The 23,583-nt window shown below is 41.6% G+C and overlaps 1 protein-coding gene and 1 non-coding gene across 2 annotated transcripts in view; one reads left to right on the top strand and one right to left on the bottom strand.

Annotated features, from left to right (window-relative positions):
* LOC124856364 (contactin-3) overlaps positions 1–23,583 on the bottom strand; it is a 253,125-nt gene that overhangs the window by 175,385 nt on the left and 54,157 nt on the right. The gene's annotated exons all lie outside the window — the stretch shown is intronic.
* trnae-uuc lies at positions 4,471–4,542 on the top strand. Its single transcript has one exon. It is a non-coding gene; the product is annotated as a tRNA-Glu (tRNA).

Below are 23,583 nucleotides of genomic sequence, written 5' to 3'. Positions count from 1 at the left end.
GCACCTCTTGCACTCAGTTCAATGTGTCACGCATAAACTTAGCTTAATGCCACCTTGTGTGGCCCCCCCAAAAAACATTTTATAACCGAAGTTCTGATTTCCAATGCTCCTGAATCCAACTTTTTTGTCCGACTGCAACTGAAGGCACCAAAGAAGTTAGTTTGATCTTTTGATTGGTACCATGCATTTGGTTTGGATATGAAGAAGTTTTGGAAACGTTTGCCGATGCTGCAGGAGAAGACAAGTAGCTGTGCAGTAGGAAGACTATATTAGTTTTGAAATGCATGAGGTTTGGCTAACACCTTTGGAAATCTACTTGCCTCCATTTGAAAGAAAAATGTTTGTTTGGCTCGAGGACTAAAGAGAAAGAAATTAGGCATGTATGCATACCATAAATTCATGTCCGAAGCATGAAGACTTGTGCCTCAAACTGAAAAAGTGCTAATTGATGCTTCTTCACAGCTAATAGTAAAAATGCCTGTGTCATCTTTAGCTGAGCCAGATAGACAGTTTTGGTATTTTGTAACCTAGGCCCTGTTTCCTCATGTGTATGTGTGTGTTTGTTTGATTAATAGAGAGATAGATAAAACCTGCTTTAAAATTGGTTGAGTATTGAGGGAGGTTGATGCAGCCGGCAGCCGCGAAACGAGTTATAATTTTTACAGGAGAGCAAATACCTCTTGTGAAGGTTTGTGCATTAAAAGTCCCTTTTTTGTCCTTTGTGTTAGGTTTTCCATGCTTTTGTTCAATGATATTTTATTCAACAACCAGTTACTTTCAACTAGGCTACTTGAATTGAAGTTGAGCATAATAAAATAATTAATATACTATTCGTGATATGTTTGACAGACAATGAAACGGATGGGAGACATTCATAACTTTCTCATTTAAAATAAGTCAGCCGGTCAGAGCAGAGACTGTGCATGGCAGATTGACAACTACAGAGAAGGCCAGGGTCAGCCTGAATGAAGCCAGGGATCATCATGTGCTTTTGAGCCAACCACCCATGGCCAGAGCAACCACCATGAACCAGGTGAAAATAAAGATATGAGAAAAGTGATGCACTTGTATTTGTACCATATAATATTATTTATTTGTTGTTCTGTGATAGTTGGATGAAATAAATGACTAATTACCTTCTCTAAATGGCTAAACTGATGGCATTGAATTATGAGTAGTTTTTAATTGTATCTTTGTTAAATGTTTTCATACAAAAACAGAGCCAAAACGAAAGGAATGAGTGGAGAAAATGACATGTGTTGGGACCACAGCCATGGGTTTCAACACTAAAACTCCGGTACATACTTTCCTGGATCTTTTCAAAATAAAGTACATTAACCTTCTTCCAGCACAGCCAGGAAAGGGGGTAACTGCGGACTTCCTGTGGCGCCATTACCCAAATAAAAGCCCTCACCTTTCCACAAGTCTTTCTCTTCCACACGGCCTTCCATAGGAACCGTTTAGGAGGGAAACACAGCGCGCTGAGGTCTTTTGCTGGCAAAAAGGCATAAATTCAACTGGATCCCAGGAAGCCATACGATCACCGATCATATGCAAAGTTAAGTAGAATGAAATACTGTCTGTGTATCCGGTATTTTAATTCATGAACGGGGAAATTAAGGTGTAAGAGTTGCTTACATTTTCTCTTCGAGGCCCCACAGAAGCAAAACTGTTCGAGAGAAGCCCTGAAGACGGCAGAGACCGCAGCGGACAACGTTCGTTCTTCATCCACAGCTGGAGGTTAGTGGGAAGCTAACCTTTGTTCACAGAACGAACGCACCTTCTGATCGGAAGGAACTGAGGAAGTTAGCGGGAAGCTAACTCTTTGTTCACGACGGATGTCTTCTTCAAACTTCGGCCTTGGACAACATTCCCCCAACAGGTTCAGAGGTTGGGTTTGGGCAGATTAACAGATTGGTTTAGGATGAAATGATCTAAACGTTTTCATGTTATGAAGTTTGTTTTGTGGAACTCGGCTATCTTGGTGCTTGCATGCTACCTGTAGCACCCAGGCAGGTTCGTGTTCTTTGTATGTTTTAAAGCTAAGATAAACTTTATTAAAAGGGTGGTTTTAACCAGAACATTGCTCATAATTGCGCCGTCCACGCTTATGCATTGTAACCCTGGTATTTTAAAGGTATGTGTTGATTCTGGCGCTAAGCTATCTTCTAGCTTAGCACTTTAGCTAGCTTCTTTGTTAGCCCAACGGCCAGCCGGTAAGAACACGTGTGCTAGCATTAAGGCTAGTCAACAGAAAGGTTGTTAGTTTTCAAGCTAGTGAATAATAGTCCCTGAACATCATTTGCTAGAGTTGATAATTAAGTAAACACCATTAAGCCCCATTTCTCCAGAAAGATTTGGCTCTTTTCCAAAATACTCAATAATATTTCTCCAAAACTTATTTTAATAAATAAAGGCAGTTAATTAGACACCATTGAGAATTAGTCATCCAGGGGGTTGGTTTTATTCAGCAGATCATTATTTAAAACATTATTTTATTAAAATAATAGTTAATCTGATCTTGCATTGTGAAGGGTTGTCTAAATGTTGCTGATTATTTTCTAAGTTAGTTCCAAAACTAACTTCACTTCACTTCCAGATTCTTCAAGATAATCCTTGGTTCTCAAACATAAACATTGCATGGTAATGTTGCATCACTCTTTTTGGTCATGATTTCTAATCATCTTTAATCAACTTGTTTATATTGTACATAGTCCATTAGTCTTCGTTATTCTTTAATTCTGCTTGGTAGTTTAGTTGGATTTTTTTAGCATAGTAAAGAGTTTGTTGATTGAAATATGTTTGACTTTGAGTTGACTTATTTTTGTTAATAAATTCTTGTATTTTAAGAAATTGTGTGAATTCATTCCATATGTGTGCAGAGTTTATGCTGTTCAATAATGCCAGAGCTCGTCTCACACCTTTCTATTCTGTCCTAGTACCATCACCTTAATGGGGCTGGTATTCACAGGACAATCCTTAACAGACCGGAATATTATTTGGTAAAATATTAAAATATTAATATTAAATATTAAATAATATTCTCAGATTCATATTTACAATACATGGTATAATCCTTAACCACTTTAGCAGAAAAAATCACACGTTTGTTGTAAAATTTTGATTTAGTGTTTTTTTTATAGGCATTATGAACTGATTTAGTTGTAACTTAGCAGTCCTTAGGATGATTGGCCATCCACATTAAGACAACTACAGGTCCTTCTCAAAACATTAGCATATTGTGATAAAGTTCATTATTTTCCATAATGTCATGATGAAAATTTAACATTCATATATTTTAGATTCATTGCACACTGCGGAACCAGTGGACTGAGTCTGGAGTAGAAACATCCAGAGCCACCGTGCACAGGCGTGTGCAAGAAATGGGCTACAGGTGCCGCATTCCCCAGACCTGGGCTACAGAGAAGCAGCACTGGACTGTTGCTCAGTGGTCCAAAGTACTTTTTTCGGATGAAAGCAAATTCATTCGGAAATCAAGGTGCCAGAGTCTGGAGGAAGACTGGATAGAAGGAAATGCCAAAATGCCAGAAGTCCAGTATCAAGTACCCACAGTCAGTGATGGTCTGGGGTGCCGTGTCAGCTGCTGGTGTTGGTCCACTGTGTTTTATCAAGGGCAGGGTCAATGCAGCTAGCTATCAGGAGATTTTGGAGCACTTCATGCTTCCATCTGCTGAAAAGCTTTATGGAGATGAAGATTTCATTTTTCAGCACGACCTGGCACCTGCTCACAGTGCCAAAACCACTGGTAAATGGTTTACTGACCATGGTATCACTGTGCTCAATTGGCCTGCCAACTCTCCTGACCTGAACCCCATAGAGAATCTGTGCGATATTGTGAAGAGAACGTTGAGAGACTCAAGACCCAACACTCTGGATGAGCTAAAGGCCGCTATCGAAGCATCCTGGGCCTCCATAAGACCTCAGTGCCACAGGCTGATTGCCTCCATGCCACGCCGCATTGAAGCAGTAATTTCTGCAAAAGGATTCCCGACCAAGTATTGAGTGCATAACTGTACATGATTATTTGAAGGTTGACGTTTTTTGTATTAAAAACACTTTTTTTTTATTGGTCGGATGAAATATGCTAATTTTGTGAGATAGGAATTTTGGGTTTTCATGAGCTGTATGCCAAAATCATCCGTATTAAGACAATAAAAGACCTGAAATATTTCAGTTAGTGTGCAATGAATCTAAAATATATGAATGTTAAATTTTCATCGAGACATTATGGAAAATAATTAACTTCATCACAATATGCTAATTTTTTTAGAAGGACCTGTAAATCACTTTCGAAACAAAACAGGGGATATTAAGATCAACTGTGTTAGATGTCAAGTCTGTTGTTAAATTGGAAGTCCAAAGTATGACCTTCCACGTCAATGCTTGATGACTGGTCAGAGATATTTGAGCAAATATCTGTATTTTTGCCAAGTGGCAAGAACACATTGCTCCCATATGGTCTAGTGGTTAGGATTCCTGGTTTTCACCCAGGTGCCCTGGTTTCAACTCCTGGTATGGGAATGATGAATTTAAATCCTACAGCCTGCCACTCTGGCCCTGAATGCTCCCCAGGTGCTGTACAATAGCAGCTCACTGCTCCCTAAATGATGGGTTAAATGCAGAGGACAATTTCTCCATGGTGAAATCAACAAAGTCTTTATTTATTTATATTAACTTATTTTTTATTTACAAGTCTAAGCAGCAACACAATGTTGTTTTAAAAGATAATTTGTTTTCCCATTGCAGCCATTCCAAAAAAAGGTCATCTGAGGTTAAGCCCTAAAAAGGACCAACAAAGACATTTTACTGTAGTATGCAGTATGCAAATTCGTTTTACCCAGGAACCCACAGAAGGTCTGTTTAAATAACTAAACTGTACTGAAACATCAAAGGCAAAAAAGTTTTCATCCAATTCTGTCAAAAGTTTTAGAAATGAATGTGACAGTTCCCTAATATGCATAATATCTTTCAAGAGCACAGCATCTTGAAGCAGATGTGGATTTATTTATTCAGCTAAACATGCCATAGCAGTGCGTCATATTATGCAAATACACATCACCAACTGTAATAAATGTTCTAAATCTGATAATTAAACGGGAAAAATTAGATGCATGTCTCTTTAACTGCTGCAGGACTGACCAGAACCACTATTTGAAATATTACAGGAAATGTGACACTCTGGGGTTTCTACGAGTCCAGGTTAAATTGTGCAAGAAAAACCCAAATGGGCTGAATTATTGTGGTCTAAATGTCCCACTGTTGAGAGAAGTCATGCAGCTTTTTTCTGCATCTAATGCACTGTGGCACAGGTTAAAGGTTCTGGTTAACTAGTTCCATCAACAGTTGGTAAATAATCTGGATATTCAAGGCCTGCCTATATACCAAGTAAATCAGTTCAACACCTTTGGGTGTATGACTGATAAATCCTGAATATGAAGTATGATTATGCTAACGTTGAGGATCTTTTATAGTGTCAAACAATATGTGAAGATAATTAAAGGAGAGACTGGTACAGTATTTATATTATGATGGTTTAACAAAACGTCTTTACTGAACATAAAATGTTGCACCATAAATGCAGAATTCCCAGTTGCCAAATTTGATTACGCTACAGCTTATTCTATTTTCTAACTTAAATGCTTTATTGAAACTATAGTAGATGCAAGTAGGCACTATCCAGGGTGTTGTATCTTGGACTATGTCTGTGGAATTGTAAAAATGATCCCAGGACTCAGAACTCACACTGGTTACTGTGATCTCACTATGTCAAACAGACACAATGATAATTCCAACCAAAGATTTGTGCTGTAAAAATCAGCAATTTGAGATTGCTTAATTAAAATATAACTCATGCAGAAATACGTTTCCAACTGCTTGCAGATCAACACATCAAAAGCACTCCGCTGCCCCCGACTCATGTTCTAATATACGCTGTCTAGATCAATCACAGCAGCCAATTAAACACTGAGCTTCCACTCTGCAAGCAGGCAAACATTTAGCATTCGGTAATAAAAAGACACAGAAGGTGAGGAAGTGACTGGGGAACGGTTTGTTAAGCTACTCGTCAGGACATGACCACATAGCCGCTGCCACCGCTTGGAAAGTGTAGCAAAATGGAAATTAGCATGCAAAGCTTTTGTCCGGTGGAAGGAACATTTGGAGCCTGCAACTGCCCACCATGAATTGAGAGGAGTCTTATCAAGAACACAGAAGCAGGGAATAATCTGCAGCTCCCTGTGCTGCAAAGTGCAGAGAAATTATTGTGAGTCAGAGAGAAGCCAAGAGCTGCCAAGGTATTGTTTGGGGTCTCATTGGTGCAAACAGGTTTCTTTGCCAATCTCTTCTTAATTTGCCTCCAGCAAAAAACAAACAAGCAAAAAAAAAACATTAAAATAAGAACAGCATATTTTAAGAAACATTAACTCAACATGTGCCTGCAGCAGAACAACAGTTTGGTGAAAATGGGGGGTGGGGGTCAAGCATGACCTATAGTATGCAAACCTTTAATACAAAGCTTCAATAAAAGACAATTGAAATGACAATAAGATTTAGCTCACTCCCTCTAATAGGTAGAGAAATTGATGTAAGTCTCAAACAGAGAAGCAATCTTTTGAAATCCAATTATGTAAAGCTGGCAAGTTTCCCTTTCACAGTCTGAGATCAATCTCCCAGCAGAGAAAACCAGATATGATTCACAGTGTGAAGGTCTGTGGTGCTGAAAGAATTGGTCGAGCCAGTCAGAAAAATACAGAGGAGGGAGCAGGTCCAGCAAGACACATCAGCGTAGAAGCACAAAACTCATTACCTGATATGGATATTAGAAAAGATAATGTTTTGATTCCTTCTTGATTTTCTAAGTTTGCTCAGTTACAAAAAAGGAGGTCTCTATTTTTATGGCAAGTCAATTTTAATGGAGAGAGACAGCTTACCAACCAAAGAGACAGTCAAAAAACATTATATAAAAGGTAGACGTTAACTTGCTTGCTGTGACCATTTAACCCCCAAGCAGAGGGGTACTTGGTGCTTCAGTACTTGGTACTTCAGTACTTGGTGGAGAACCTTTTGCTGACAAACACATCGACAAGACCCTTGTTGAAGTTGGTCAAATCTCAGTAGAGCTTTTGGTCTATTGCTCTTTACGGATAATCTTTTCTTTAGGTCCCTCTACAATTTTTTTTTTGAAGAACTGAGATCTGGAAGCTGGTTAGGCCATTCTGATGCTTCACGTGGTGAAGTTGTCCAGTCATGTTTCCACCCTTTGTGCTTGACTGTGGGAATGACGTCCATCATACATCAGATTTCTCTTTCTCTACACATTGTGGTTCAATATGATGTCAATGAGTCACAATTTTTGTCTTTTAGACCTCATCACTTTCTACAAAGCTATCTCTAAATGACTTATCGGTTTATTGGCAAATTCAAGCCTGTACATGGGCCTTCTACTGCAGAAGGCTGCAACATTACAATCCAGTCCAAATATTATACTATTCAGGATGTCGCCAAGGAAGGCCTAATTGGTACTTCGCTGGCTTGTACATTTGTTTTTTATGAATATGCACTGTACTTTGCTGTTACACTACAGTCACTTTCACCAGAAAGCAACTCCTAAACATCAATCAGTCCTCTTTGAGCAGTTTTTTTCTGTTTTAAATTATGATGGATGGATGATAGAAGCACTGCAGCTCTAGGATTAAGGTCGTCAAGCTCCACCAGCGGGTACAGAGTGCTCTGCTCCCATCTATTCACCTAGCAAATGTCTACAATGTAAACAAAACAGACGAGCTGCTTCTCAACACAAAAAACTTGGACTTAACGTTTTCTGATCACTTATCTCATTCCATCTTGAAGGGCAAAAACTGAACTCCTCTAGGCATGTTGTTAGACTGTTAAGTGGACTTGATGAGTCAAAGCAGTGTGTTTTTAAAGCTTTAGCCACTGAACTAAATGAACTTGCTGAAACTGTGACATCATACATGGGTTTTTGTGAGGATGTGTGTGCAGAATATGACCTTTCGCACATAAAAAATAAACCACTGGTTACTTAACATGTAAGGAAGCTGTGTCAGACCAAATAATTTACTTTCAGGATGTCCACAAAATGCAGTTAACATCCTTCAGCTGATCCAAAATGCTACAGCAAGAGTTCAGATGAAAATTAAAAAGAGAAATCATATTTCTCCTTATTTAGCTTCCCTTCATTAGCTCCCTGTTAAATCGAGAATAGAATTTAAAGTTCTCCATCTTACATATAAAGCCCTTAATGATCTAGCTCCATCATACATCAGAGATCTGATTATTCCATATATTCCTAACAGAGCACTTCGTTCTCAGGCTGCAGGTTTACTGGTGGTTCCCAGAGTCTCTAGAAGTAGAATGGAAGGCAGATCCTTTAGTTATCAGGCTCCTCTCCTGTGGAACCAGCTCCCAGCTTTAGTCCGTGAGGCAGACACCCTGTCTATTACAATAGTCCAGCCTTGAAGTAACAAATGCATGGACTAGTTTTTCAGCATCACACCTGGACAGGATATTTCTAATTTAGCCAATATTCCGGAAGTGAAAGAAGGAAATCCTAGAAACCTGTTTAATATTAAATTTAAATTACATGTCCTGGTCAAAAATAACACCAAGGTTTTTTACTTAATACTGGGGATAATGTGGATGAATGCCATCCACATTATTTGATTGACTAAGCAGTTTCTTTTACAAAGACGACAACTTCTGTCTTGTCTGAATTTAGAAGCAGCAAATTTAAAGTCATCCAAGTTTTTATGTCTTCAAGACATGCCTGTAGTCTGTCTAACTGGTTGGGCTCATCAGGATTTATTGGTAAATAAAGCTAACAGTATTATCAGCATAACAGTGATCTATCCCATGCTGCCTAATAATTGTACCTATGGGAAGCATATATATATATAGTAAAGAGAATTGGCCCAAGCAATGAACCCTGTGGTACTCCACAATTAATCCTGGAGTTTAAATATGATTTATCATTTACATGAACAAACTGGAAACTGACAGACAAATAATCCGTTTTAGTGCTATGGTGAACTCTGAAACCTAAATGAAAGTCTTCAAACAGATCATTACTGTGTACATGCTCACACACGTGATTAGCAACTATTCTCTCAAGAACTTTAGATAAGAATGAAAGATTTTATATAGGTCTGTGAGTCATCTTGATGAAGCAAAGGTTTCTTAAGTAAAGGTTTACAGCAACCTTAAAAGCCTGTGGTACATATCCATTTACTAAGGATAGATTAATCAAACCTAGAACAGGGCTGCTAATCAAGAGAGAACCCACGCATGCTTGGGGGGAACATACAAATTTCATGCAAAAAGACCCCAGGCTAGGAGTCGAACCCAGGCCCTTCTTGCTGCAAGGCAACAGTGCTACCAACTGCACAACCATGCAGCACCCATGAATGTATGGTGTATGGTCTCCTAATATTTACACGACTCTCGCTCAAGTTCTGGCTGGTATTATAAAGAAAGTCAAATTGCACTCACTGTACAGTCTGTCATTTGTGTTTGGTCTTTTGTTTTTGTTGAATAATTAAATATTTAAGTACTCATATAAAAATAATCTGTTAAAAATGAGTATTTTGTTAAAGCTGAATGTGCGAATATAACAACCCCAACTTGTCAGCTGCTTCCTGTCAAAGACCGAACACTGGTGACTCTATTTTTCAGTATCAGCGTGACAGCCCATGATGCCAGCCTACACATGTTTTTGTTAAAGCTCATGCAGCTGTACCAACGACAGTTTTCTCTCGTCTGTCAGAGCCTGCTGAACAACTCGAGGTGTCACACCAAGCCCAATTAGTTCGACGGCAGGACTTATTGGAGTGAAACAGCCTGGCGCAGAACAAGAATCAAAGCATTTTCTAGAAAAAAACTGGAACATCGCCAGGCATCAGTAAAGGAGTGAAAAAGGGGTTGCTTTACACCACTGCTTCACTACTTCACATCACTTCTTTGAGCATTATTTGTGAAATAACCCCCCTTGTTGCATGGTGCTGCTGAAGAACCCCAGCAGTAAAAACTCACATCTAATTTCCAAGAAACTGAAGATGTTCCTCCAGTCTGACAATAGCACATGTTCAATGGGTTTAAAGGATATTTGAACAGTTTTATATACGTTTTCTAGGTGTTAAAGAAGTCGTTAGACTAATGTGTTTCTCATTTAGCAAACATTTGACTAAATGCTGAGATATGGCAGTTAAACAAGAATCCAATGAGGAAAATTATGGTTTCTATAGTGTTTTTTTTTTTCTTACAAGGAAAATGACAGTTATTGTGTACTGTATGAAATAATTATGTAATTACCAGAAATCTGTAGAACCTGACAGCCTGCCAGAATTTTGATTTTGATGTGTTTTTGGACCAGGGACACATTTTAAAGTTGCAGGACACCGACCTACTGGAGTTTGACATCCAGTTTTAGATCAAAGCATAGTCATGCCTTAGAAAATCCTTGTCAAAGTACAGATCCAAACCTAATAATTTGCTGCAATATTTGGATATGTTTGCTCAAGACGCTCTTCTTTAAATCTGAATGAGATTAAGCTAGTTTTCAGTAAGGAATTTCACACTTAAAGCTGGTAGAAACATAACCCAAAAGACTTGCAGCTGTAATTGCAGCAAAAGAGGCTTCGACAAAGTACTTCCTCGAAGGGCCTGAATAGAGATGTGTGCCACACTATATATATATATCTGTAAAATTTGCAAACTATAATTCTTGTGATGGGCACACTGAAAAATGCATTTATGGTGAATAAGAACAACAGAGAGAGTGAACTATAATGTGAACTCTAGTCTGTAGTTTCAACCTGGGCTTCTTAGAGGAAATTATAACTGAGTATGTTTCTTAAATAAAGGAGAGATAAAGTCCAGCCATGATAAACTGTAATAAGGTGTTTCCAGAAATATTTAATCTTTTATTTATTTTATTTATTCCTCTAGAGAATAATTATTACTTCATAAATCATTCATCTACCCATTGTTAGGTTTATGAATCTGAGAATATTATTTAATATTAATATTTTATCAAATGATATTTCAGTCTGTTAAAGCTTATCCGGTGAATACTGTTGGAATTATGATTATTGATTAATTAATCTTTATCAATAATTATAATTAAATATCATAATTTGACCAAATTAATTTCTTAACCAAAATCCTCATTTATGAATCAAGACCAGAGATGTCTTCTGGTTTTGTAATTGTGGCTCAACGCCTTTGATAAGTACAACCGTTAAATACTCAGTAATAATTAATAACTATTATCGACCGTTTCTACCGAAACGCGTGGAACTTTAACCTTATTGTGACTGACAAATCACTTTTGCACAAAATAAACACAAAACGCCTTCTCTTATCTGTGTGAATATTTATTAAATCACAGCCTGATACAATTCGCTCTTCCGATTTAATAATCTTCACCTAATCAAACATGCAAAGTTATACACAAAAAGGGGGTAAAATATCTAACTAAACAAAATAACGCAATACACCAGTGGAATCAACCAGCAGTTATGGCCAAAGTGATAATATGACAAGGGAATATGGTGTTGAACAAAGGTTTGGGAGCGCAGCCCGCCAGAAAGTGTAGCTCAGTGAAATGCACAACCCCTTATAAAACATCCCCCAACTCTGGGCAGGGGTGAGCAAACAACAAGTTATAAAACTTTTGGCGGTAAGCTAGTAAGCAGTAAAGTTGAAGACAAAGAAAATGGTGAATTTACCCATGAGGTTATTATAACAGTCCAGTTCCACAGTGCACCTACGCTTGCTCTCAGATGTTAAATAACCCCGCAAAGCACACACAAAGCTGTGTAGCACAGCGGCTTCCAGACATCCACACAGCACATCAAAGTTTCAATAAAAGGTTGCATGCACATATAATTCAGAACACATTAGATTTAATGGCAAATCTAATTGCACTAAAACCTCCTCTACCCTGCCCAGACTTTTTCTAAGAAAGAAATAAAAATAAAGGATGGGTTTTACTTGTCGTTGTCTTCCTTCTGAGCAGAGTTGAAGAGAGGAAAAAAAAGTTGGAAGTTAATGTGCGTCCACAGTTAACTTGAGGAAGAGCGGTCAATCTTTGTCCTCTGGCCTCCTTGGCGAAAGGGGAAAATATGATCTGACCGTCAGGAGTCGACTGGACAACAAGGTGGCGATCCGTCTCCTTGAAACTCCGTGGTTTTTTAGTTACGTGTTAAACTCACGTCTTCGATCGGCAAAGTGAAATTTCTGGCCTTCTCATTCCAGAAATCTCAGTTATGAATTTTTTGTTGGCCAACGAAGGAGAATAAATGAAATCCACTCGGGACTCTTCTCCAGATGATGCTTCAGTTGCGTGGTCACCGCGTCACGGCCTCCAGCTGAAGGCGAGTTTTCAAAATGGGCGACTTCCTATATTGTGCCTTGTGACGTCAGACTTGGGACGACCCGTCATATCAGCCCGCGATTTGTAGGAACAGGCTATCCTGCGGTACAAAATGGCCGATGACGTTGAAAAGGGCATAGTGGCGTCCGGCAACGTGCAAATGGTCCAATATTCAGCAAACAAATGGTCCAACAATACCAGCCCAGTAAGGCGATGGTATTAGGACAAAATATAAAGGTGTGAGACGGGCTCTGACATTATTGAACAGCAAAAACTCTGCACACACGGAATGAATTCAAATAATTTCTCAAAATACAAGAATTTATTAACAAAAATAAGTCAACTCAAAGTCAAACATATTTCAATCAACAAACTCTTTACTATGCTAAAACAATCCTACTAACTACCAAGCACACTTAAAGAATAGGGAAGACTAATGGGCTGTGTACAATCAGAATCAGAATCAGAATCAGAATCAGAAAAGCTTTATTGCCAAGTACGTTTTTGGACATACAAGGAATTTGTTTTGGCGTAGTCGGTGCAATACAGTACAAATTAAGCAGTACAAACATATCTACAATATAATATAAATATAAGTGCACAGTTTTAAGTGAGTGAGAGTAAATATAGAGCAGTATAAGATGCAAGAGCAATACAACAGTGCAGGTGATCATTGTGCAAGTAAAGCAGTGCAAGTAAGCAGGAGTCCAAGCTGAGCGTTAATGTAACGCATAGAGTTACAGGTTACAGGTGTCCTGTCAGCAAAAAAATGGGGGGTGTGGGGGAAAGGGAGAGTGTCAGTGTGGTTTCCGGGCTTTGTTAACCAGGCTGGTGGCAGATGGGAAAAAACTGTTCTTGTGGCGTGAGGTTTTGGTCCGGATGGACCGCAGCCTCCTGCCAGAGGGGAGAGTCTCAAAGAGTCTGTGACCGGGGTGGGAGGGATCAGCCAGAATCTTCCCTGCCCGCTTCAGGGTCCTGGAGGTGTACAGTTCCTGGAGCGACAGTAGACTACAGCCAATCACCTTCTCAGCAGACCGAATGACACGCTGCAGCCTGCCCTTATCCTTGGCTGTAGCAGCGGCGTACCAGATGGTGATGGAGGAGGTGAGGATGGACTCAATGATGGCTGTGTAGAAGTGCACCATCATAGTCTTTGGCAGGTTGAATTTCTTCAGCTGCCGCAGGAAGAACATCCTCTGCTGGGCTTTCTTGATGAGGGAGCTGATGTTTGGCTCCCACTTGAGATCCTGGGAGATGATGGTTCCCAGGAAGCGGAAAGATTCCACAGTGTCAATTGTGGAGTCACAGAGGGTGATGGGGGCAGGTGGGGCTGGGTTCTGCCTGAAGTTCACAACCATCTCCACTGTCTTTAGAGCGTTGAGCTCAAGGCTGTTCTGGCTGCACCAGTCCAACAGATGGTCCACCTCCCATCTGTATGCGGACTCGTCACCATCAGAGATGAGTCCGATCAGGGTGGTGTCGTCCGCAAACTTCAGAAGCTTGACAGACTGGTGACTGGAGGTGCAGCTGTTGGTGTACAGGGAGAAGAGCAGAGGAGAGAGAACACAGCCTTGGGGGGAACCGGTGCTGATGGTCAGGGAGTCAGAGACGTGCTTCCCCAGCCTCACGCGCTGCTTCCTGTCAGACAGGAAGTCAGTGATCCACCTGCAGGTGGAGTCGGGCACACTCAGCTGGGAGAGCTTCTCCTGTAGCAGAACTGGGACGATGGTGTTGAAGGCAGAGCTGAAATCCACAAACAGGATCCTGGCATAGGTTCCTGTGGAGTCCAGGTGCCGGAGGATGAAGTGAAGGGCTAGGTTGACTGCATCATCTACAGACCTGTTGGCTCTGTAGGCAAACTGCAGGGGGTCAAGGAGGGGGTCGGTGATGTCTTTTAGGTGTGAGAGCACAAGGCGCTCAAAGGACTTCATCACCACAGAGGTCAGGGCGACGGATCTGAAGTCATTAAGCCCTGTGGTCCTTGGCTTCTTGGGAACAGGGACGATGGTGGAGGACTTGAAGCAGGCTGGCACATGACATGTCTCCAGTGAGGTGTTAAAAATGTCTGTGAAGACTGGAGACAGCTGATCAGCGCAGTGCTTCAGGCTGGCTGGTGAGACAGAATCCGGACCAGCAGCTTTCCGGGGGTTCTGTCTCCTGAAGAGTTTGTTGACGTCCCTCTCCTGGATGGAAAGAGCCGTCCTCGGCGTGGGTAGGGGGCTGGTGGGGGGGAACTTCAGGGTGGGGGTTGGAGGTGCCAAGGCCCCTCTTAAGGTTGGGGAGGTGGGGGTGGTGGATTGTGGCTGCAGCTGTTGGGGGGCGTCGTGGGAGATGGTTGCAGGACTGTCCCTTTGTCTTTCAAAGCGGCAGTAGAACTCGTTCAGGTCGTTGGCGAGGCGTCGGTCGTTGATGGAGTGGGGGGCTTTCGGCTTGTAGTTGGTGATTTGCTTGAGCCCTTTCCAGACAGACGCAGAGTCGTTGGCTGAGAACTGGTTTTGGAGCTTCTCAGAGTACAGTCGTTTGGCCTCTTTCACTGCCTTGCCAAACTTGTACTTGGCCTCTCTGTATATGTCTTTGTCCCCACTCCTGAAGGCCTCTTCCTTATCCAGTCTTAACCTTCTGAGTTTAGCTGTAAACCAGGGTTTGTCGTTGTTGTAACTCACCCTGGTGCATGATGGTACACAGCTGTCCTCACAGAAGCTGATGTAGGAAGTCACAGCCTCTGTGTACTCGTCCAGACTGTTGGTAGTAGTCCTGAACACATCCCAGTCTGTACAGCCTAAACACGCCTGGAGATTCTCCACAGCCTCACTGCTCCACTTCCTTGTCGTCCTCACAACAGGTTTGCAGAGCTTAAGTTTCTGCCTGTATGCAGGAATCAGGTGGACCATGATGTGGTCGGATTGGCCCAGTGCAGCACGTGGGACGGCGTGATAAGCGTCTCTGATGGTGGTGTAACAGTGATCCAGAATGTTGTCCTCTCTGGTCGGACATTTTATAAACTGTCTGTATTTGGGGAGTTCGTGGGTCAGATTACCTTTGTTAAAGTCACCAGCGACGATTACTAAGGAGTCCGGGTTGGTCCGCTCCACACTCAGTATCTGGTCGGCGAGCATGCGCTGTGCGACCTGCACGTTAGCTTGCGGTGGGATGTAAACACCGACCAGGATGAACGAAGCGAACTCACGGGGGGAATAGAAAGGCTTACAGTTTATGATGAAGGATTCCAGGTCTGGAGAACAGTGCTGCTGAATCACTGTCACGTCGTTGCACCAACCACTGTTGAGGTAAAAACAGATTCCTCCACCTTTCGCTTTGCCGGAGAGTTCCGTGTCTCTGTCCGCTCTGTAGAGCTGGAATCCTGCCAGCTGCAGCGCAGAGTCCGGTATTAATCCACACAGCCACGTCTCCGTGAAGCACAAAACTGCCGATGAATAAAAGTCCCTGTTTTTCCCCAACAACAGTTGTAGTTCCTCCATTTTGTTGGGAAGTGAGCGCACGTTAGAGAGAAATATTCCAGGTAACGGTGTTCGTAGTCCACGCTGGCGAAGACGTACCAGCACCCCAGCCCGTTTCCCTCTCTTCCGGCGTTTCACCGCGTGAACAAAGGTGAGCGCACCTTTGACCAGAATGTCCAAATATTCCAGAGCAGTAGGCAGAAATGTTGGAAATAACTCCTCTGGTGTAGTAGCCCTGATGTTCATGAGTTCTTCTCTGGTGAGAGAGCTCCGGGTACCATCACAGAAGACCGTTTTAAAGCAAAAAACAAAACAAAACAATGCGCACCAACACGCCGAGGCGACCATCTGCGGCGCCATCTTGTTGTCCAATATAAACAAGTTGATTAAAGATGGTTGAAAATCATGACTGAAGGAGTGATGCAACATTACTATTCAATTTTATTTATGTTTGAGAACCAAGGATTATCTTGAAGAACCTGGAAGTGAAGTTAGGTTAGTCTTGGAACTAACTTAGGCAATAATCAGCATACCTTTAGACAACCCTTCACAATGCAAGATCATAAAATATTATTATGTTTTGAGAATGATCTGCTGAATAAAACCAACCTTCTGGATGACTAATTCTCAACAGGGTCTCATTAGCAGCCACTATTTATTAAAATAATATTTAAAGAAATATTATTAAAGGAAATGGTAACATATTTAAGGGAATATTTTGGAAAAGAGTCAAATCCTTCTGGGGAAATGGGGCTTAATGGTGTTTACTTAGTTATCAAATTTAGTAAAATTATGTTAGGGATACATTATTTACTGGATTGAAAACTAAACCTTTCTGTGTAAATATTATTTGGCAGCAAGCACGTGTCCTTACCTGTTAGCAGTTGAAGCTAACAAAGGAGGCTGATAGCTTAGCATCAGAATCAAATACGCACCCTTAAAATTACATCAATAAAAGGGTTAAAATGCATAAGTGCGGATGGCGAGTTATGGCCAATCTTCTGTGTTTAAAATCACCCTTTAAATAAAGTTTGTCTTAACTTTAAAAACCCACAAACACAGAACACAACCTGAACATGTGTGCTGCAGATATTCTGCTAGCACCAAGATAGCTGAGTTCAACACAAACAAAACCAAACTTCATAAAATGAAAAACCTTTAGATCATTTCAGTCTAATCACTTCTATATTATTCTGCCCAAACACTTAACCTCATGAATTGTGGTGAGGAACGTTGTCCAGGACGGCGAAGTTTGAAGAAACGTCCACAGTCAACAAACGGTTAGCTACAGCTGACCTCCTTAGCTGCGGGGAGTGGCGGCCATTCGGTCGGCCGGCCAAAACTGCACGTTACCACGGTGATGCGACCTCGGTTGTCCGTCCTTCAGACTGGAAAAACCGCTTCACTCGGCTTGTTGAGATAGCGTCTCTACTGGGGACTTCTCTGGGAGAGTTTGCTTCTGCGGGCCTCAGAGAGAAAGTAAGCAATGCGTATTACCTTAATTTACCCCTTTTTATGAATGAATACCAGATTCTTTCAACAGTAATTCATCAGTACTTAACTTGTGCATATGATCGCGGGATCGTATGACACCCTCGGATCAAGTTGAAGAGTTTATGTCTGTTTGCCAGCAGAGAGAGACATTAGCGCGCTGTCTCTCCGATCCCGGTCCTGTAAAGAGGAACAGTGGAAGAGATCGGACCTTTGGAAAGGGGGGTGCTTTTATACAGCCAGTGGCATCATGGGAAGTCCACTGCTACCCTCCCTCCTCAGTTGCTGGAAGTCAGTTAAATGCAATTTAGTTAGAAAATTCCAGAAAAGTCTATACCGGAGATTTAATGTTGTTTCCATGGCTGTGGGTCCCAACACCATTACTCAATAAACAATTACATAAACAATGAAAAACCTAACCAAACTGACTGAATCAATAAAGTCTATTGACTCACAGCAAAATTCCAACAGGAAATGGAAATGAGCCTTCAGAACCTTATTAGCTGATCACTCTTTCTGTCTAAAATTAAGGTTTCTGCACATATTTAAAAAAAAACTAAACACGTGTCTTAACTTTAAGAAAAGTTTGGACGGGAAAATAAGATGAGTTCAAACAGAGGAAGACCTTGACATCTGGCTGTTTCCAGCGCCAGAAAACAGCCTCAGATAAAGTCATAGGACTCCTCACTCTTAGCCTAGGTCTTGTTGGGTCACGACTCTAAGAACTGGACTGGGTCCCTGGACCAGCACTTCGAAACAACACATTTTTCAGCTCAGTGGACAGCCATACTCTGCACAACATTTGTCCCACCCTCTAGACCCGAGAGGCACTGGCTGTTTTAATTTGGCACAGACGTTGGATTAGCGTGGTTCCTCTCTTTGGACTTAACCATGGACATTCCCTAATAACCTTGTTGGAGGCGATTGGGTTTACCATTGGTAGACGAAGACATTGTAAAAAGATTAGACAGTGAACCAAATAAAAATGCAGCAGACATGACAGCAGGCTGTTTAATAAGAAACAATTTTGCTACTTAATTTTTACCAAGTGGATCAGTCTTGATAACTTTCATTGTGGTGCTGTTTAAATGGTTCCATTTGTTTCCTGCCTCTGCGTCCATCAAATAAGAATTGTCTCTGACTATGAGCACACTCTGAGTACTCAGGTGTAATAGAAATTATTTTATTAAGTGTTCCAAAGTGTGTGACCTTTGGGTTACCTCACTTCTGTGAACATCTGTGTTAGGGAGTAAGCTGTAAAAGCCATTATCAGAAGTTTAATGGTTAAAACCCACAGTTAGGATGATGTGTTGGGAAGGACAGATGGGTTCCCAGATAACTTAGTCACCTCTGAACCCGAGAAGGGTCTGGGGTCATAAAACACAGACTCTTTGAAGTTGAGATAACACTGTCATGTTCTGGTATAAATACTGTGTGTAACTGTTGATCGGGGCTCTGTTTCAACTGACTTGCTCGGTGACAGAGTCATTCAAACGCTGAATGCCTTTGAATAAAACTTATAAAGACAAAGTCCGGATTTTCTCTTGTTCTGAGTCAACTTCTACCCACTTTGATAAGAAAATTCCACAACACAGGACAGGCACTTCTTCAAACCAAGTCACACCACAACCACCCACCCTTGAAGGACCCTGGTCCTTCATAGCAGTGCTGTTTGCTCGTGCAATAGGGAGCAGGTCCTGCCTGTTTTAAATTCCCTTGCTTGTCCACTCCTCTAATTGGATTTGGTAGAACTGAGGTATTGGTGACCTTTGCTCACAAGGCAGCTTGTTTAAACTGAATATCTTGTAACCTCTTGACACCACCTTTAAATGATCAGACAGGTGTGATGACAGCTCACACAGAAGGTTAGATCAGTCATCTGTAAACCTGGCCAAGAGATCTCGACAGTGAAAAGTTACTTGAGAGAACAGGAATAATTGTTTTAGATGATTTTCATGTACTATTCTGAGTCAAACATGTTTATATTTTTATATAGGTTTGTAATTTAAGCAGCTTAAAGAGCATTTCAAAAGGCAGTGTATTGTGGTCAACATAACCACAACAATACACTGCCGTTTGAGAGTAAAGCATTCAGCCTTCAAGTAAAACCATTACTGTAAGACTGGAGCAACTTATTGATCATAATGTGGCTAATAATTTAAGTCAATATTATTTACACTTGGCTGTGGCCAATACTGGTCAATTTCTGATAAGGATGAAAAGCTGTCATTGATTGTGGATTTAGGCACTGCGTTCAAAACAGAATAACATCCTGTTTAACTGGTCTACTTTGATCCACTGGACTTGTGAAAAATAAATAAACGCAAAGATTCAGTGACTGGTGGAACTGGCAAAGACATAACCTGTAATTTTATTTGCAATAGATCTGACCCACATACAGAGAACACTCCGGAGAACAGAATGAGTAAAAGGTTGTTTATTTGGTAGATGATAATCAGGAACGTAATGGTCAAAAATCTCACTGTATGGAGAGAGGGGAAGAGGTTGAGTGAATACAGGGAAACGGAAAGTAAACGAAACTAAGAACATTAAACTAAAATGATTGTGAGTTCGGCTTACTAGGTAGCTGTGGTCAGGACGCCAGGGGTAGAGAGGTTCAGGATCCAGGTTTAATGAAGATTTCTTGGGTGCTGTTCTGTGTGAGCTCGGAGCGGACAGGAATGAACTCGGTGTGCAGATGCTTATGTTGGAGGCTGGACAGGTTACGCTTACGGCTTGGTCCAGGAGACGACGGGAGCAGGAAACTGCCAGTTTGATGCGAATCCAAACGAAGACAGGAGATAGGATATGAAATCCACAGAGCGTGTCACTTGTTACGAGTCACTTGAGACCACCTGAGCTCCGGCTTAGTATTTTTAGGTCCGGGTCTGAAAGAAATGCATAAATTAAAACAAGAGAAAAAATAAGGACCAACGAGACTGGCATGTATTAAGTCTTTTAGCTGACTGTAAGTAGGCCAAGTTCTTGTGGTCAGTCCAGACTTGAATGGGATGCTCAGCCCCCTCAAGCCAGAGGCGCCACTCCTCAAGGGCCAATTTAATCCCCAGCAGCTCTCTGTCACCCACGTCATAGTTCTTTTCAGTATTACTGAACCTGCGAGAAAAGAAAGCACAAGGATGAAGTCTCCCATCTTCTGACTTCTGTGATAGCACCGCTCCAACTCCTATGTCAGAGGCGTCGACCTCTAAGATGAAGTGTCTTGAGGAATCCGGATAGACCAAGATGGGGGCATGGAAGAACGTTTCCTTGAGAGCTTGAAAAGCTGCTTTGGCTTCGTATGACCAGGAGAAAGGGATCTTTGAGGAAGTCAGAGCAGTCAGAGGTGCAGCAACGAGATTATAGTCTTTAATGAAACGTCTGTAAAAGTTAGCAAATCCTAAAAAACGCTGTAAAAAGTTGCGTGAGTCTGGCACCGGCCATTCCAGTACTGTTCTTATTTTCTCTGGATCTGAACGTACCTGTCCACCCTCAAGGATGTAGCCCAAGAAAGTGATTGAAGACTGGTGAAACTCAGACTTCTCGGCTTTTACAAACAGGCGATTCTCCAGAAGACACTGAAGAACTTGGGGAACGTGTTTGCAATGCTCCTGATTGTCCTTTGAGTAAATCAGAATGTCATCCAAGTATACAAAAACAAAAATGTTCAAAAAATCTCTGAGAATGTCATTGACTAAGGCTTGAAACACAGCAGGAGCATTACATACTCCAAAAGGCATGACCAAATACTCAAAATGGCCCAGCGGCGTCTTGAAAGCCGTCTTCCACTCATCCCCCTGGCGAATCCTGACCAAATGGTATGCATTACGAAGATCTAACTTGAAGAAAACGGTGGCACCATAAACGGGTTCGAAAGTGGAAGTGATGAGGGGAAGTGGGTACTTATTTTTAACAGTGATCTGACTATAATCAATGCAGGGACGTAACGAACCATCCTTCTTCCCTACAGAGAAAAAACCTGCATCAAGTGGTGAGGAGGAAGGCCGAATAATACCTGCAGATAAAGAGTCAATTATGCAATCTTCCATAGATTTCTGCTCAGGACGTGAGATGTTATAGAATCTGCTAGAGGGCAGAGGTGCGCAGGGAAGAAGGTTGATTGCGCAATCATAGGGTCCGTGAGGTGGTAGGGATAGGGCCTTATTCTTACTAAATACTCCCTTAAGGTCTTGGTACTCAAGGGCACATGAGTCAAATCAATTACCTCATCCTCTTTGTTGGCCTGCTGGGGCAGACTAGGGGAAAAAGCAGATTGGAAACAAGATGAATGGCAATTAGTGGACAAGGACTCAATGCGACACTTAGACCAGTCTAGATGTGGATTATGTTCTTGCAGCCAGGGGAAACCTAAAACTAATGAGCCTTGGGACACTGGAAATACAAAAAAAAAATGTCATCTCCCTATGATTGCCAGACAATAAAAGTTCAACTGGTTTGGTTCATTGCGTTATCTGCTGTAACCTCTTACCTTCTAGAGCTAGAACTGAACAAGGGGATTCCAGTAGTTCCTCTTATATACCTGCCTGATTTACCAACTCAGAATCTATAAGGTTCTGTTCGCAGCCAGAATCAATAAGAGCAGATAAGGTCATAGTATGCTGGTTCACTATGAGAGTAGCAGGTAAACTGAATCTGGGGGCTTTACAAATCTAAGCGTGGTCCACCAACCCCCGCTTCAAAGCCAGTGGACCCTGTCTTTTAACAGCCCGGGGCAGACAGGACAAGTTGCTACGAAATGATCTGAAGAACCACGGTAAAGACACTGCTAGGATACTCGTTTCTGTCTCTCTTCAAAAGAGAGATGTGTGCGTCCCACCAGCATGGGCTCGGGTTCAGAAACTGGTTGCTGAGGTGAAGCCTTGGCCTAAGTTTGAGAATTACTCTTCAGCTGGGGGTTGTAATTTGACCTGTCTGCTCTGGCTCTCTAATTCTGTTGTCAACTTGGGTTGCTAAAGAAATAACCTCATCTAAGGTAGGGGGTTCATCAATCATAGTTAATTCATCCTTTAGTGAATCATCCAAGGCATGCAAAAAGGTAGTTTTCAAAGCTTCATTATTCCTACCTGAAGTGGCTACTAACAAAATTCGTTAAAAAACTCTGTAATGGGTCTGTGACATTGCTTTAAGGCCCTCAACTGTCGACCAGCACTAGACTTGTCTAATACAGGGGAAAAAGTCTTCTTAAACTCTTTAACAAAATCATCAAAAGTACAACCAAATTCCCTGCAATCAGGAAACCAGGCTTCAGCCCACTGTAAACCTTTGCCAGTCAGTAATCCAATAACATACGAAATTTTTACGTCATCATGGGGAAAAGAGCGGGGGGATCAGTTGAAAACCAAAGAACACTGAAGCAAAAATCCGCCACAATAGCCCACCTCACCAGAAAACGTATCTGGATTAGGGGAAGTGACGTCACGAGAATGAGGTAACTGTTGGGTCCATCTGCAGGTGTGGTGGATGGAGTACCTAGGGTTTGTTGTAACATGGAGGCAATCTGTTCTAGCTGTTGATTAGTCTGGCGTTGTTGCTCTGAAAGGGAATGGAGAGAGGAATCATGAAGGTGGATCTGGTTAGCATGTTCAGAGAGAGTTCTACGGAGTGCTTCTGCTGGGTCTTGTTGGCCAGAGTGTTCTGTCATTTTATTTGCAATAGATCTGACCCACATACAGAGAACACTCCGGAGAACAGAATGAGTAAAAGGTTGTTTATTTGGAACATGATAATCAGGAACATAATGGTCGAAAATCTCACTGTATTAAGAGAGGGGAAGAGGTTGAGTGAATACAGGGAAACTGAAAGTAAACGAAACTAAAAACAATAAACTAAAATGACTGTGAGTTCGGCTTACTAGGTAGCTGTGGTCAGGACGCCAGGGGTAGAGAGATTCAGGATCCAGGTTTAATGAAGGTGAGTCCGTAGAAGGTTTCTTGGGTGCTGTTCTGTGTGAGCTCGGAGTGGACAGGAATGAGTTCGGTGTGCAGATGCTTATGTTGGAGGGTGGACAGGTTATGCTTACGGCTTGGTCCAGGAGACGACGGGAGCAGGAAACTGCCAGCTTGATGCGAATCCAAATGAAGACAGGAGATAGATATGAAATCCACAGAGCGTAGATAGGCTTGATCATCCAGAGTAACTTCGAGAGATGTAGTCAGAACACAGTGACATAGATCCAAAGCTTAGGCTTTATAAATCTGCAAAAGG

This window comes from Girardinichthys multiradiatus, chromosome 20, assembly GCF_021462225.1.
Source record: "Girardinichthys multiradiatus isolate DD_20200921_A chromosome 20, DD_fGirMul_XY1, whole genome shotgun sequence".
In the NCBI taxonomy this organism is placed as follows: domain Eukaryota; kingdom Metazoa; phylum Chordata; class Actinopteri; order Cyprinodontiformes; family Goodeidae; genus Girardinichthys; species Girardinichthys multiradiatus.
This window is presented reverse-complemented; position numbering and strand designations above follow the sequence as displayed.